The following is a 14,474-nucleotide window of genomic DNA, read 5'->3' on the forward strand; positions in this document are numbered from 1 at the left end:
GTTTCTCTAAATATCCCCTCAAGTCAACACAGTGTAAATTTAATTTCAAATATTTTAATCACTAGGTTTAGATGTGAAATTGTAAATTTGAAGTAAACAAGTGGAAAGTTTTGCTCTTGAAATTTCTCCTTTCAGTCTAACTTTATGGCACTGCCATTCACTGCATATGCACATGATGAATTGATTGAATCAAGTGTCCCTTTACAAAACCATTGTAGTGTAACCAAGTCACACATAATTCAGCCAAATCTCATTGTTTTCTGTTTGTATTATTTTGGGATATGTAGTTGAGCAGGTTGAACCTCAATTTACATTCTTAGATAATATTTTAAAAATTGCTAAGTGTCATAGTGCAAGTAAGAGAGCCATTTAATCTGCTTAAAAGTGAAGAACAGCCACCTGACTCAGGAGTTTGAAAAAATATTCCTTAAATGCAATATTTGCATAGAAACAGGGAGTTGGCTAATTAAACTTTTCCCAGCATCTATGCCTAGCTACTACTTTATTTAATTCCACACAGACATGTTTAAATGTATAGTAATTATAATTATTTTATACTTACAGCAAATTAAAAATACTTATAAATTTAAATATACTTAAAATACTCATAGGGGTGTGTGTGTGTGTGTGTGTGTGTGTGTGTGTGTAGACTTAAAATATTCTCCTAGGAACTATACTTAAACATACTTTGTGTGTGTTTCTCATAGCTTACCTTTTCACTATGAGAATTAACTTTCTTCCTTAAAGTAATATACAGATAAAATATGGACACTATATGAATGCTCTTTTGCTGTGTAATACATAAATACATAGTTTTAAACTAGAAAGAGATGTCAGAAATATAATTTAAAATTAGATACAAAAAGCTAATAGTATGGAATACCTACTATATCAAAACAGAAGTAAAATGTTAATTTATATCTTTATATATACACATTTATTTTACCTTTATAGGTAAAAAAAAATACTCTTCTTAGTAACTTTAATGGATAAATTCACGTAAGTACACCTTTAAAATTTTGAAAAATAAAATGTTTTGGAAATATTTTAAATATATGTAATATTTTAATATGTATTATATGTGTTATAAACACACATACCCACACACATACACATATAATTTCCTCTTTTTTCACATAATGAAAATATAGATTACCAGCTTATCATTCCTACAATCAAAACCCAGCCCTGTTTAAATTTGGGAAAGCCTATCTCATGAAACTGACCTTTTGGTATTTAAGATAGAAATTCTATCTTCTCTACGCATACCAACTTAATTTTTTCACTTCTACCTTAAGAATAAAAGCATAATAGTCACATAAACAGGTTTCAGAATTGTGGTTTATTAAACTCCCACTCTCACCAGTGCTTCTCTTGCTGTTTCTGAACCTTTTACAAATGAAGTATTTATGGCAATATACACCTTAACATTAATAATACGTTGGATTTGCTTAGTTTTCCAGAATTCCAGCCTAAGCAAACAAAAATAATGATGCCTTTTAAACTCTGAGGTTAATTAAAATCTGCATATACTTCTGGTAATTTGAATTTTTTTTTTACCTATTTAAAGACTTAAAGAAAACAGTGATTAATATAACTCATAATCAAAATACAGAGGAAGAAATACTTAAAGAGGATTAAAATTAATTTGACTAATTTAGCATTTGAATAATCAGAAAAAATCTCTGACAACTTCTATCCTCCTATGTATTTAAAAATCTCTGATTAAAATAGTTGTTTGTAGTCACTAGAGAAAACCTGGAAACTATAAAAAGTTATGAGGAGGGAAATGACACATGATCACTCCAAACAGAAAATAACTATCCCCATTTTGGTGATCACCACCTAGTTTCACATACATGTTCTGAATCATACATATATACACACACATTTTTTTCTTTTGTGTACCTAAGATTACAATATATACTGTGCAGATTTTGCAAATGTTATTTTTCTAGCCATTCTATTTTTTGCTAACTTAATTTTAATGTTTAAAAAATGCAAATAGTATTTCAAAGTGATATGTTAAAATTTATCTTATTTTCCAGATCTAAATCATTTCCAATTTTACCCATTTTGGTAACAATATAACATAACATACTTGTGAATTTTTTCCTCTAAATCATTGTTTAAATTTTTTCTTTCTTTTTTTTTAATTTAAATTCAATTAACCAATATATAGTACACCATTAGTTTCAGATGTAGAGTTCAGTGATTCATCAGTTGCATGTAACACCCAGTGCTCATCATATCACGTGCCCTCCATAATGCCCATCACCCAATTACTCCCTCTCCCTACTCCCCTCCCCAAATCTTTTCTCTTCCCATCATCACAGCCATCCTGGTAGGCCAATTCACTCTTGAATGGCTGTGTTGCCAGCCTCTACGCCAAACTTTGCATGTTTACTTTCACCCTCTACAATTGAAACTCCACCTTATTGCCAGAGTGGTCTTCTTAAAACACCAAAATGCTGGCGATTTCTGCCTTACTTAACTTTCAATGGCTGCACATTGTTTCTAAGATACAATTGAAGTCCTTATACTCAAATTCTGCCTGCCTACCTTCCCTTTAAATCTCATCTGGAGCTAGGTTCCTCTTCCCTTATCAAGTTCCTCTTGTTTAGAATTCTTACAGTTTCTCCTTGGTGCCAGTTGAAACTCTTTCCAAAATGCAACCTTCTCATTTGCCATTCTGTCCATCTAGAACAGTTTTTTCCTGGGGCGCCTGGGTAGCGCAGTCGTTAAAGCGTCTGCCTTCAGCTCAGGGCGTGATCCCGGCGTACCGGGATCGAGTCCCACATCGGGCTCCTCTGCTATGAGCCTGCTTCTAGCTCTCCCACTCCCCCTGCTGTGTTCCCTCTCTCGCTGGCTGTCTCTCTGTCACATAAATAAATAAAATCTTTAAAAAAAAAAACAAAAACAGTTTTTTCCTTCTTCGTATAGCCAACTTTGACATATCCTTCATGTCTTATTCTAAATGCTACTGCCTACTTCCTTAGGGAAAACACATCTTATATCCCTTCCCAGCCCCCTGCAATCTTTCATAGCACTTACCAGGATAGTAAGTTTGTATATATGAAATTATTTTTCCTTTACAGTCTTTAACTTGTTTTATATACCTTTCTGCATCATGCTGTTCTCACTCACTAAGGCCTTAGGAAAGCCTTCCAAGTCAACTGGTACCCATTTTTTTAATGGCCACATTGTATGCTATGGTACAGATGAATCTTAATTTATTCAACTGTTCATCTACTGTGACCATTAACTCTGTTGCCAGTTTTTAGTTACTATACTCAATGCTGTAATAAAATAAAATAAATATAAATAACGTAAATATAAAATAAATATAATATGCTAATGCCTTTATTTCCAGAAATTAGTTTCCAAGGATTTGCATGCTATTTTTAAGAATATAATGTATTTCGTATTGTATTAGATACGGTCAGATTGAGTTCTTAAAAGTCATAAAATCTTATACAATCTATAGAATTTAATTTTCCCTGTGCCTACCAGCAATAAGTATTATAAATTTTTTCCAGTCTAACTAGAATAAAGTAATATATCATTGTCATTTTAATTTGCATTTCCCTTGTTGTTAATGAGGTTGGGAATCTTTCCATGTATTTATTGGCTATTTGACTTAATCTCCTGTGTAATTGCCTATCCGTATATATTGCCTGTTTTCCTTGTCACTTTTTTTCTGTGAATTTGTAAAAGATTTTTGGTATATTATAGATTTTAGCTCTTCACATGCTATATGCATTACAATTGTTCTTCCAAATCAAATATTTATGTATAGATCTTGTTTGCAGTATTTTGTGCCTTATTAAAGCTATACTTTTTAAGTAGTCAAAAAATGTTCCCTTCCTCTTACATGTGTCTTTTTTCTGTTTTAAGAAAGCATCCTCTACATCTCATTTTTATATACAGTCTCTAGGTGTTTCTCGTAAGATGTTTAATGTTTTTATATTTATATTTTGTATTTAATGTTAATCCATCTATAATATGTTTATGTATGGGCATAAAATGGCAGATCATTTTATTTCTTCCAAGATGAATAGCCGGTTGATGCAGCATAAGTTAATAAGTAATCCATTTTTCCCATTCAATTAAACTATTATTTTGGCATGTAGTAAATTCTTCTACTTAATAGGTATATTTCTGAATTTCTATATTTTCTACTATTTGTCTATTTCTATGTTGACATGTTGATATGATTACAAAGACTTTTTTTTTTTAGTATTATGATCTCTGATAAGGCAGAGCTATACTCTCATTCTCGTTAATATATTCTGGTCCTATCTTGACATTTTATCTACTGTATATATTTAATTTTATTTTATCCAATATTTTCCACCAAAAAATAAACTTGTTAGCTTGTTGGGATTCTAATTGGAATTGCATAATATTTATATGTTAATTTCTGGAGCACTTATATTTTATGATAGTAAGTCTTATCATTCAAGAACTTTGCAGGTCCCCCAAGTATTTTATTCTGATGAGCAAATAATAGCTTAGTTGCGTTTGGATTTTTATGTTGTAGTTCTATTCTCTCAGTAATTTATAGATACTATATCACTGCCTTTGAACTCAGTTGTGAATAAGATGTCCAGCATCAATCTGATTTTCTGTTCTTCTGTAGATCACTTATTTTTTTCTGCATGGATGCTTGCAAACTTGCGAGTCTTGCCAGAATTTGCCTAGGTGAGTGCATTTTTTCATTCATTCTGTCTAGAATTTATTAAGTCCTTTCAACTGGCAATGCAGATCTTCCCTCAGCTCAGAAGAAAATCTTCTATTATTTGCTTGATTATTCCCTCTCTGACATCTGTTCCATTCTCCTCCTGCAATCCCCATTTTTCACTTTTTAATTTTCTTGGATCTATCCACTAACTCCCTTATATTTTCCATTTTATACCTTCAATCTATTTATACTTCCCTCTGTGCTTTGGGATAGTTCTTCAATTTGATCTTCAGGCTAATATTTCAGGTTTCAGTGGAAATGATCCTCTCCTTCATTTATATACTGAATTGAATAGTTATGAAAAATCAAGTTTTAGCTTCAAAAAGTGCTCTTATTTTTCTCTTCAATTTATTTTTTGTCTCCCACAGAAGCTCTATTTCACTTGGGATGGATTCCATTTATTCTGATCGATCTTCCTATTTCTGGCTTCTAAACCCCTTAGATGGGTGGTTTTTTTTCCCTTTGAACTTATGAGGGCTCTGCCAACGTTGAACTTCCTTATGTGAAAGCATTCTCCTAGGCAGTGGAAGGTAATGAGTCCTACCCACATGTGCTGATGGTATAGACACAGGCAGGCTGCCAGTTTGCTGATGAGGCTTCTGCTGGAAGATTGTAGGGACAATGAGAGCCTTCTTTATGAGCATCTACACTTCTCTAAGGGACAAGCTCTTACCAGGACCCACTACTCTGAATTTACGCTGAGACTAATACTATTCTCTAGCTGTTCTCCCAGTCTGTAGGAAAGAAATCCCAGTACCAGTTTTTTTCCACCAAGATGCCAGCAAAGCCTAGAGCATTGTTTGTACACATCTGCCTATAAACCCTGTAGCCAGTTGTATCAGTAGAGGCAAATACTGTGGCTTTAGGTTATAGAAACAGGACAGAGAGTTGTGTTTGTGTCATGTTCCCAGAACACCTCCCTCAAGTATTTTTCAAAGTTTGTCTTTTCCTTCTATATGTTTTTTCTGCTCTTAGAAGGCACAAACCATGCCCATCTTACTCACCATTGTATATCCAGGGCCCAGCATAATACCTGCATCAAATAAAATAAGGCCTTAATTTACAGAATAAATAAGTGTTTCTGATAGTAATCCTCAAAGAATATTTTTCAATTAAATGTTCAGAGCTATGCTCATTTCTTTTCATTTTTTTTTTTTGGTAAGATTTATTTATTATTTTAGAGAGAGAGTTTGTGGGGTAAGGTGAGGAGGGGCAGAGAGAGAGGGTACTGAGAACAGAGCCTCATACAGGGCTCAATCCCACAACCCTGAGATTATGACCTGAGCCAAAACCAAAAGTTGGATGCTTAACCAATTATGCTACCCAGGCGCCCCCTTTTCATTATTCTTTATATTGCATTTATACTTAGGAAGATCTTTCCAGAGAAGATATTTGCTAAACTTTTATATATAGATTCACCTGGATTTTCCCGTTATCAGACAGTCCAGAGCTTTTTTCATCTTAATGACTCATTGACTTCCCTTGGGTTTATCAAAGATGAGCTAACACTTCCTTGTTCAGCCACCATATGTTCCTCCCAGAAAAGGACATGTTTGTATGTATCTCAGGAGCAATCTCAGTTCACTTTCCCCATAGAACTAAATAGCCCTCAGGAAACCATGTAGTTAGAATTAGATGAGCAACATATGACTATGTTTTTTAAAAAACACCCTGGAGAACTTGTTTTCTGTTGTTTGTTTATAATTTTTTTTTTTAACTCAGAGAGCTTGAGAACATTAACTGCTTTGCCAGTCAAGAACAGGTGCAAATTCAGTGATCAGGTGACACTGTTGTCTTAACAGAGGATAACTATTCTTGTTCATAACAGACATATCCAAAGGTGAAATGACAATATGTTCTGAACTTACCAGTAATTTTCCATATACATTAAAGAAGAGAATTTTTATGTTAAAAATTCCAACAACACTGTGCTCCTCTCACACCATCTTGCCCAGTTCTTCTACATCAGTGGATTATGAGGAGATTTTATAAACCCCAACGATGAGACCATACCCCATACTAATTAAATCAAAATCTCTGGAAATGGAGCCCAAGCATCTGCATTTCTTAAAGCTCCCCAAGTGATTCCAGTGTGTGGCCATGTTTCAGAACCAGAGCACTAGATACTTGCTACTCCAAGTATTGTCTGAGGGTTGGCATCATTGGAATGACTAGGGAAATTATGAGAAATACCAAATTTCAGGCACATCCCAAAACATTGAATCAACATCTATAATTGTGATTAATGTGCACTTTCAAATTTAAGAAGTACAGAGCTAGACCACCTGGTTTATCTCACTGGTCTTGACCTCTGCAAACAGGCTGATTCCAAGAATTCGTTCATAAGTTGTTAATTCAGTGTTGATTCTGTGTCAAGCATCTTGCTACTAGTACGAGATCCACTGTTCGGGTAGGTGTAGATTTTTTGAAGTCACTGGAACAATGTAGAGTAACATACATTTTGAAGAAATATTAGGTTAACCTCAGTTCCCTTTGGCCCAACAAAATTAATGACTAGTGTTGGATGTTCTACTCAGACAAGCCGACCTCTGGGTAGCCACAAGGACGTCATAGACCTCTATGCCCTCTCCCTGGTTGTTTGAAATTTAAGACCTCCTACTCCAAATATATCACAAAATATTTGCATAACCAGACTATTTAAACTATCCTTTTTTATTCTGATTGTCAAAGGTAGTATTGTCTAAGAAAGCAGCAGTCTGTGCATAAAAACTGAGGTACTTGGTGAGACTCTTGTACATAATCTGGGAATTTGGGATTTTGTCTGGTAGGTAGCCTTTCGGCTGATTTTGTGGCCAGCTATTTATTGACTTTTTTATTGGTTAATTTTTACTTGTTTTAAAAAACAGGTAGCCTTGTCTATCCTTATTATCCTTTTCCTTGCTCCCTAGCTGAATACACTTAAGATATAACCCTTGACCTTCAGAACTCCCCATAATACATCTTCCCCTCTCCCCTTTACTGGTAAATATTAGGGATACCATCATGACTAGGATTAAATCCCAGTAGGACAAAGACAAAAGCATAACTACCATGTACCTGATAGTGAATTGTTTCTGTGGCAGAAATGATGCTATAGGAGTCATATAAGAATATAAACTCTTAATAAAGCCTGATTCTTCAGTTAGTAAACAGATTTCTCAAACAATGACTACTCACAACATTCTAAGAAAGTATAACATTGTAAAAGACATGGTCACTGAAATCAAGAAATTTATTCTAGAGGTGTTAATTTCTACATCTTATATCAATTCACAATTACTATATACTGTACCTATGCATATACTGTTTTATATATATGTACACACATACGTACACTGCATATTGTATCCAAATAACATGCATGCTATTTATCAAGCACTTACAGCCAATAGCACATAAACGAATCTATATATTCCCCAGTCTATTGCAAGGATGTGGTTCCCTAAATCCCATGATATAAGAGAATCGATTTCTGTACTTGATATGGGAAAAGTTTCAGCTTGAAAAATAAACAATAAAATTGCTCCCTGATCTTTCCATAAATATTTAACAAATGTTTACAATGAGTAAGGTGCTACCCTAGTGTTAGAGTACAGTTATGGGCAAACTAGACAAGGTCCTTACCTTCATGGGTATTATATTCTACTTTATGGAGACTAGATGGATGGATAGAGATTAAAAGGAGCTAAGCAATAAAAATCAAAGAAAATCATAGCAAAAACGATAATGACTGGTACAAGAAGAAGAGAGAGTTCTAGAGCTAAGGACTGAATAAAGAGAGTTTCAGCAATGAAAGAAGAACAAGTAGCAGGGCTCTGAAATAGAGATGAGCTTCTCATGACCCCGAAGCAGACACAGGCTCAGTATGTTCGGAGAGTAAGATGAGTTCTGTCTTCTCAAATGCGTTATTTTCTAGATCACCTCAAAAAACAAAAAAATACAACCCTGAAAACTCATGCATGGAAAGTTTTTATGTGTCAGGCCTGGAAGGAGCATGATCCTTCATACTCACATTTCATCAGCTAGAACTCCATACCATGGCCATTCCTAACTGGAAGGGAAACTGGAAAACATAGTGAGTTCAGTAAGAAGAGGAAACAGGTTTAGTAATTAGCTAGGTATCATTGGCTACAAGAGTCAGACTTCATTTGATTCTGACTCTCATAAAAGTCCTAACTGCAAGAAGACCTGGTCTTCTCTAGTGGTAACTGCTCCAAACTCCAAATTCCCTCTGGAATGTTCATCTAATTCCCACAAGTGGAATGTCTTAGTACTCCCTCATGTAATATTGAAACTACTAAAAGACTTCTACTGATGTCTCCAGTGACAAAATTACAAAGGATAACAGAAATTCTACTTGTCCACTTGCCAATCTCCATCCTCCCCTTCTTTTGCAGTAACACAACACCTATATTCAGCTTGGGGCATATTCATTTGCACTAAAGACATTTTTCAGCCTCTTGTCACTAGTTTAATTAATTTGGGGCAAGGAAACTGAAAAGAAAAGAAGGTATATATAACTTCTGAGAAGTGCCCTTACCCTCCTTCCTGCTGGCTGGAATGCAGACATTGATAGCTGTAGCTAAAGGACATATCTTGAGCTGTAAGCTGCAAGACATGCTCAGCATAGCAGGGTACTAAGTAAAAGCAACTTGGGTCCTTGATGATTTTAGAGCTGCTACACCTATCCCGAGCTTGCCTACATTTATGTAAGAGAAAAACTGATTTCTTTTTTTTATTAAGTTTTTAATTTTAATTCCAGTATAGTTAACATACAGCGTTATATTAGTTTCAGGTGTACAATGTAGTGATTTAACAATTCTATACATTACTTAATGCTCATCATGAGAAGTGTACTCTTTAATCCCCATCATCTATTTTACCCATCCCCCCATCTGTCTCCCCTCTGGGAACCATCAGTTTCTTCTTTATAGTTAAGAGTCTGTTTCTTGGTTTGTCTCTTTCTCTCTCTTTTTCCCTTTGCTTGTTTGTTTTGTTTCTTAAATTCTGCATGTGAGTGAAATCATATGGTATTTGTCTTTCTCTGACTTATTTCACTTAGCATTATACTCTCTAGCTCCATCCATGTCCTTGCAAATGGCAAGATTTCATTCTTTCTTATGGCTGAATAATAAACACACACACACATCCAGTAGTATATCCAGTAGCATGATTACTGAATCATATTTTTAACTTTTTGGAGAACTTGCATACTGTTTTTCACAGTGGCTTTATCAGTTTGCATTCCCACCAAGAGTGCACGAGGGTTCCTCTTTCTCCCTATCTTCATCAACACTTGTTGTTGCTTGTGTTTTTGATTTTAGCCATTTTTACTGGTGTGAGATGACATCTCATTGTAGTTTGGATTTGCATTTCCCTGATGATGAGTGATGTTGAGTCTTTTCATGTCTCCGTGGGCCATCTATATATCTTCTTTGGAGAAATGTCTGTTCATGTCTTCTGCCCATTTTTAATTGGATTATTTGGTTTTGGGATGTTGAGTTGTTATCGTTCTTTATGTATTTTGGAAACTACCCTTTATCAGGTAGGTCATTTGCAAATATCTTCTCCCATTCCATCGGTTGCCTTTTAATTTTATTGATCATGTCCTTCACTGTACAGGAACTTTTTATTTTGATGTAGTCCCAATGGTTTATTTTTGCTTTTATTTCCTTGCCTCAAGAGACATATCTAAAAAAACGTCATGGTCAATGTCAGAGAAATTACTGCCTGTGCTCTTTTCTAAAATCATGGTTTCATGTCTCAGATTTAGGTCCTTAATCCATTTCTATTTTATTTTCGTGTATAGTGAGATAAAGTGGTCCAATTTCCTTCTTTTGCATGTAGCTGTACAGTTTTCCCAACACCATTTGTTGAACAGACTATCTTTTTCCCATTTCCTATTCTTTCCTTCTTTGTCGAAGATTAATTGACCATATAATTGTGCGTTCATTTCTGGGTTTTCTGTTCTGTTCCATTTGAATCTATGTGTCTGTTTTTGTGCCAGTACTATACTGCTTTGTAATATACAGTTTTGTAATATAAATTAAAGTCTGGAATTATGATAACCTCGGTTTTGTTTTTCTTTTTCAAGATTTCTTTGGCTATTTAGGGTCTTTTGTGGTTCCATACAAATTTTGGGATTGTTTGTTCTACTTTTGTGGAAAATGCTGTGGATATTTTGGTAGGGATTGCATTAAATCTGTAGATTGCTTCAGGTAGTATAGACACTTTAACAATATTTGTTCTTCCAATCCATAAGCATGGGCTATCATTCCATTTCTTTGTCATCTTCAATTTCTTTCATCAGGGTTTTGTAGTTTTCAGAGTAGGTCTTTCACCTCTTTGGTTAAGTTTATTCCTAGGTATTTTATTATTTTTGGTGCAATAGTAAATGGGATTATTTTCTTAATTTCTCTTTCTGCTGCTTCATTATTAGTGTATAGAAATGCAACAGATATCTGTACATTGATTTTGTATCCTATGATGTTACTAAATTCATGTATCTTTTCTAGTTGTTTTCTGGTGGAATCTTTCAGATTTTCTCTATATAGTATTATGTCATCTGCAAATAGTGAAAGTTTTACTTCTTCTTTACTAATTTGGATGCCTTTCATTTCTTTTTGTAGTCTGATTGATGTGGCTCAGAGTTCCAGTATTATGTTGAATAAAAGTGGTGAGAGTGGACATCCTTTCTTGTTCCTGACCTTGAAGGAAAAGCTCTCAGTTTTTTCCCCCTGAGTATGATGTTACCTGCGAGTTTTTCATATATGGTCTTTATTTTGTTGAGGTATGTTCCCTCTAATCCTACCTTGTGGAGGGTTTTTATCCTGCATGGATGTTGTACTTTGTCAAATGCCTTTTATGCATCTATTAAAATAATCATGTAGTCTTTTTATCTTTTCCCTTACTGATGTGAGGTATCACGTTGATTGATTTGCAAATATCAACAATGCTTGCATCCCCAAATAAATCCGACTTGATTGTGGTGAATGATTTTTTTAAAGTATTGTTGGATTCAGTTTGCTACTATTTTGTTGAGGATTTTTACGTACATATTCAACAGAGCTATTGGCCTGTAGTTCTCTTTTCTTGTGGTGTCTTTATTTGGTTTTGGTATCAGGGTAATTCTGGCCTCATAAAATGAATTTGGAAGTTTTTCCTCCTTCTTTTATCTTTTTTTTTTTGGAATATTAGAGAAAAATAGATATTAACTCTTCTTTAAATGTTTGGTAGAATTTGCTTGTGGAGCCATCTGGTCCTGGAATTTTGTTTCTTAGGAGTTTTTTGGTTACTGATTGAATTTCTTTGCTTGTAATCAGTCTGTTCAAATTTTCTATTTCTTCCTGCTTCAGTTTTGGGAGGATTTATGCTTCTAGGAATTTATCTATCTCTTCTAGGTTGTCGAACTTGTTGGCATATAGTTTTTCATAATATTATCTTAAAATTGTTTGTATTTCTGTGGTGTGGTTGTTATTTCACCACTTTCAGTTATGATTTTGTTTATTTGAGTCCTCTCTCTCTCTCTTCTGCTCTCTCCTTTTTTATGAGTTTGGCTAGAGTTTTATCAAATTTTGTTGATCTTTTCAAAGAGTCAGCTTCTGGTTTCATTGATCTGTTGTTTTTTTAGTTTCTATATCATTTATTTCTGCTGTAATCTTTATTATTTCTTTCCTTCTGCTGGTGTGGGGATTTGTTTGTTCTTTTCTAGCTCCTTTAGGTGTAAGGTTAGGTTGTTTATTTGAGATTTTTCTTCTTGAAACAGAACTACTGCTATAAGCTTCCCTCTTAGAACCACTTTTGGTACATCTCAAAGATGTTGGACACTTATATTTTCCTTTTCAGTTGTTACCATGTAATTTTTTATTTCTTCTTTGATTTCTTGGTTGACTCATTCATTGTTCAATAGCATGTTATTTAACCGTCATGTATTTGTACTCTTTCCAGATTTTTTTCTTGTGGTTGATTTTTAGTTTCATGGCATTGTAGTCAGAAATGATGCATGGTATGATTTCAATCTCTTTTAATTTGTTGAAACTTCTTTAGTGGCCTAATATGTGTTCTATTATAGATAGGGGTAGGAATACTTATATTGGATAAAATAGACTTTAAAACAAAGACTGTAGCAAGAGACAAAAAAGGGCACTATATAATAATAAAGGGAACAATCCTACAAGAAGATATAACAGTTGTAAATATTTATGTACCCAACTTAAGAGCACACAAATACATAAAACAGTTAATAACAAACATAAAGGAACTAGTCCATAGTAATACAACAATAGTAGGGGACTTTAACACTCTATTTACATCAATAGATAGATCATCCAAACAGAAAATCAACAAGGGAACAATGGCTTTGAATGACACACTGAACCAGATGGATTTACCACATATATCGAGAACATTCCACCCTAAAATAGCAGAATACACATTATTTTCAAGCACACATGGAGAAAAATTAATTTCTGTCATATTTAATCTATTGTTATCTTGGGTTTTCTGTCACTTGCTCTCCAAACTAATTTTTACCAATACACTAACTTTGTGCCAAGTTCCATAGTAGATGCTCTATATATGTTATGTAATTTAATGTATACAATAACTCAGGAAGTGTGGATATCATTTTACCCATTTTGCAGATAGCAAAACTGAGGCTCAAAAAATGAAGTAATTGCTCACAGCTAGAGAGTAGTGTAAATGGCATTCCAAAACACCTCTGTCCTTGAAGCAAGTGTTGTTAGCCAACATACCATATTGTCACCTATGGAATATAAATCTGCTCCAGATTATAGGTTCAGTCTACAACCAAGGCACTACTCACAGGCACAACAGCAACCTTCCTGTACCACAAACTCACCATTGCTGTTTCTCTGATGTTGTATCCTTTTCTAGGACTTGAGTTTGTGTTTTCTCCTCATTGTTCATTCTTGCATTGAGCTCGTTTTAGTAAATGGGTTTCTGGTTTCTTTTGTAAAACCTATATCCCCACCTTAGATTCTTACCCCCTTCTCCAACTTTCCTTAATCTATGAAGGATCTAAATCCTGTCCCTCCATCCTAGTTCTTCTGGCTGGATGTGCACTAATTGCAAATTTCTCTGATGTGGATCACTCACCAATCATGCTATCTTCCTGTTCTCAACCACAGCCCTGACTCGTCCCCATAATCATAGCTATGGAACATGATGAAATAGGTCACAGAGTGTGATTCAGATCTTAGAGTCTAGCACTGGCTTGTCTGCAATCAAACATCACCTTTGGTTCTAACTGCCTTGTAACCTGGTCATGTCACCTAACCTGTCCAAGCTTCAGTTTCCTCTCACATAAAATGGAATAATAATAATAATACCAACAATAGTATTAAACCCATAGACTTTTTGTGGATATTAGGTATTATGAGCAATGCATGTAGGGCTAGTATGTAAAATTACTCAAATGTTAGTTGTAATCCTTTTCATCATCAATGATTCTAAGGTAAGTCTGACCTAACCCCATATGTCTTCCTTGTTGCTAGGTGGTCCTTTAACTTTTCCTAACTCTCTAGGCTAATAGATTTTTCACAGGGACTGATTTAAGTTATTTGTCTACTTGTCCTTTTCCTCTAATAGATTGAAAGCCCCTTAAGGGAATGTACTATGTTTTATTCATTGTTATTTCCTCTACAATGCAGTGGGTATACAGGTAGATTTGTAAATTAAGACCATAAAGCCAAAATGACTCATTTTAAAG

The 14,474-nt window shown here is 34.4% G+C and overlaps 1 protein-coding gene across 8 annotated transcripts in view; it reads left to right on the plus strand.

Annotated features, from left to right (window-relative positions):
• Positions 1-14,474, plus strand: part of OXR1 (oxidation resistance 1) — a 680,801-nt gene that overhangs the window by 146,131 nt on the left and 520,196 nt on the right. For 3 of the 8 annotated variants that reach the window (XM_057307959.1, XM_048212635.2, XM_057307963.1), the window contains exon 4: positions 4,643-4,704. The exons of 4 other annotated variants lie outside the window; for them this stretch is intronic. The gene's annotated coding sequence lies outside the window, so the exon portion shown is untranslated. Of the gene's footprint in view, positions 1-4,642; positions 4,705-11,378; positions 11,535-14,474 lie in introns of those variants that run through there. One more of the 8 variants, XM_057307960.1, reaches the window with a different exon arrangement.

The sequence above is a fragment of the Ursus arctos genome, unplaced genomic scaffold (assembly GCF_023065955.2).
Source record: "Ursus arctos isolate Adak ecotype North America unplaced genomic scaffold, UrsArc2.0 scaffold_6, whole genome shotgun sequence".
Classification (NCBI taxonomy): domain Eukaryota; kingdom Metazoa; phylum Chordata; class Mammalia; order Carnivora; family Ursidae; genus Ursus; species Ursus arctos.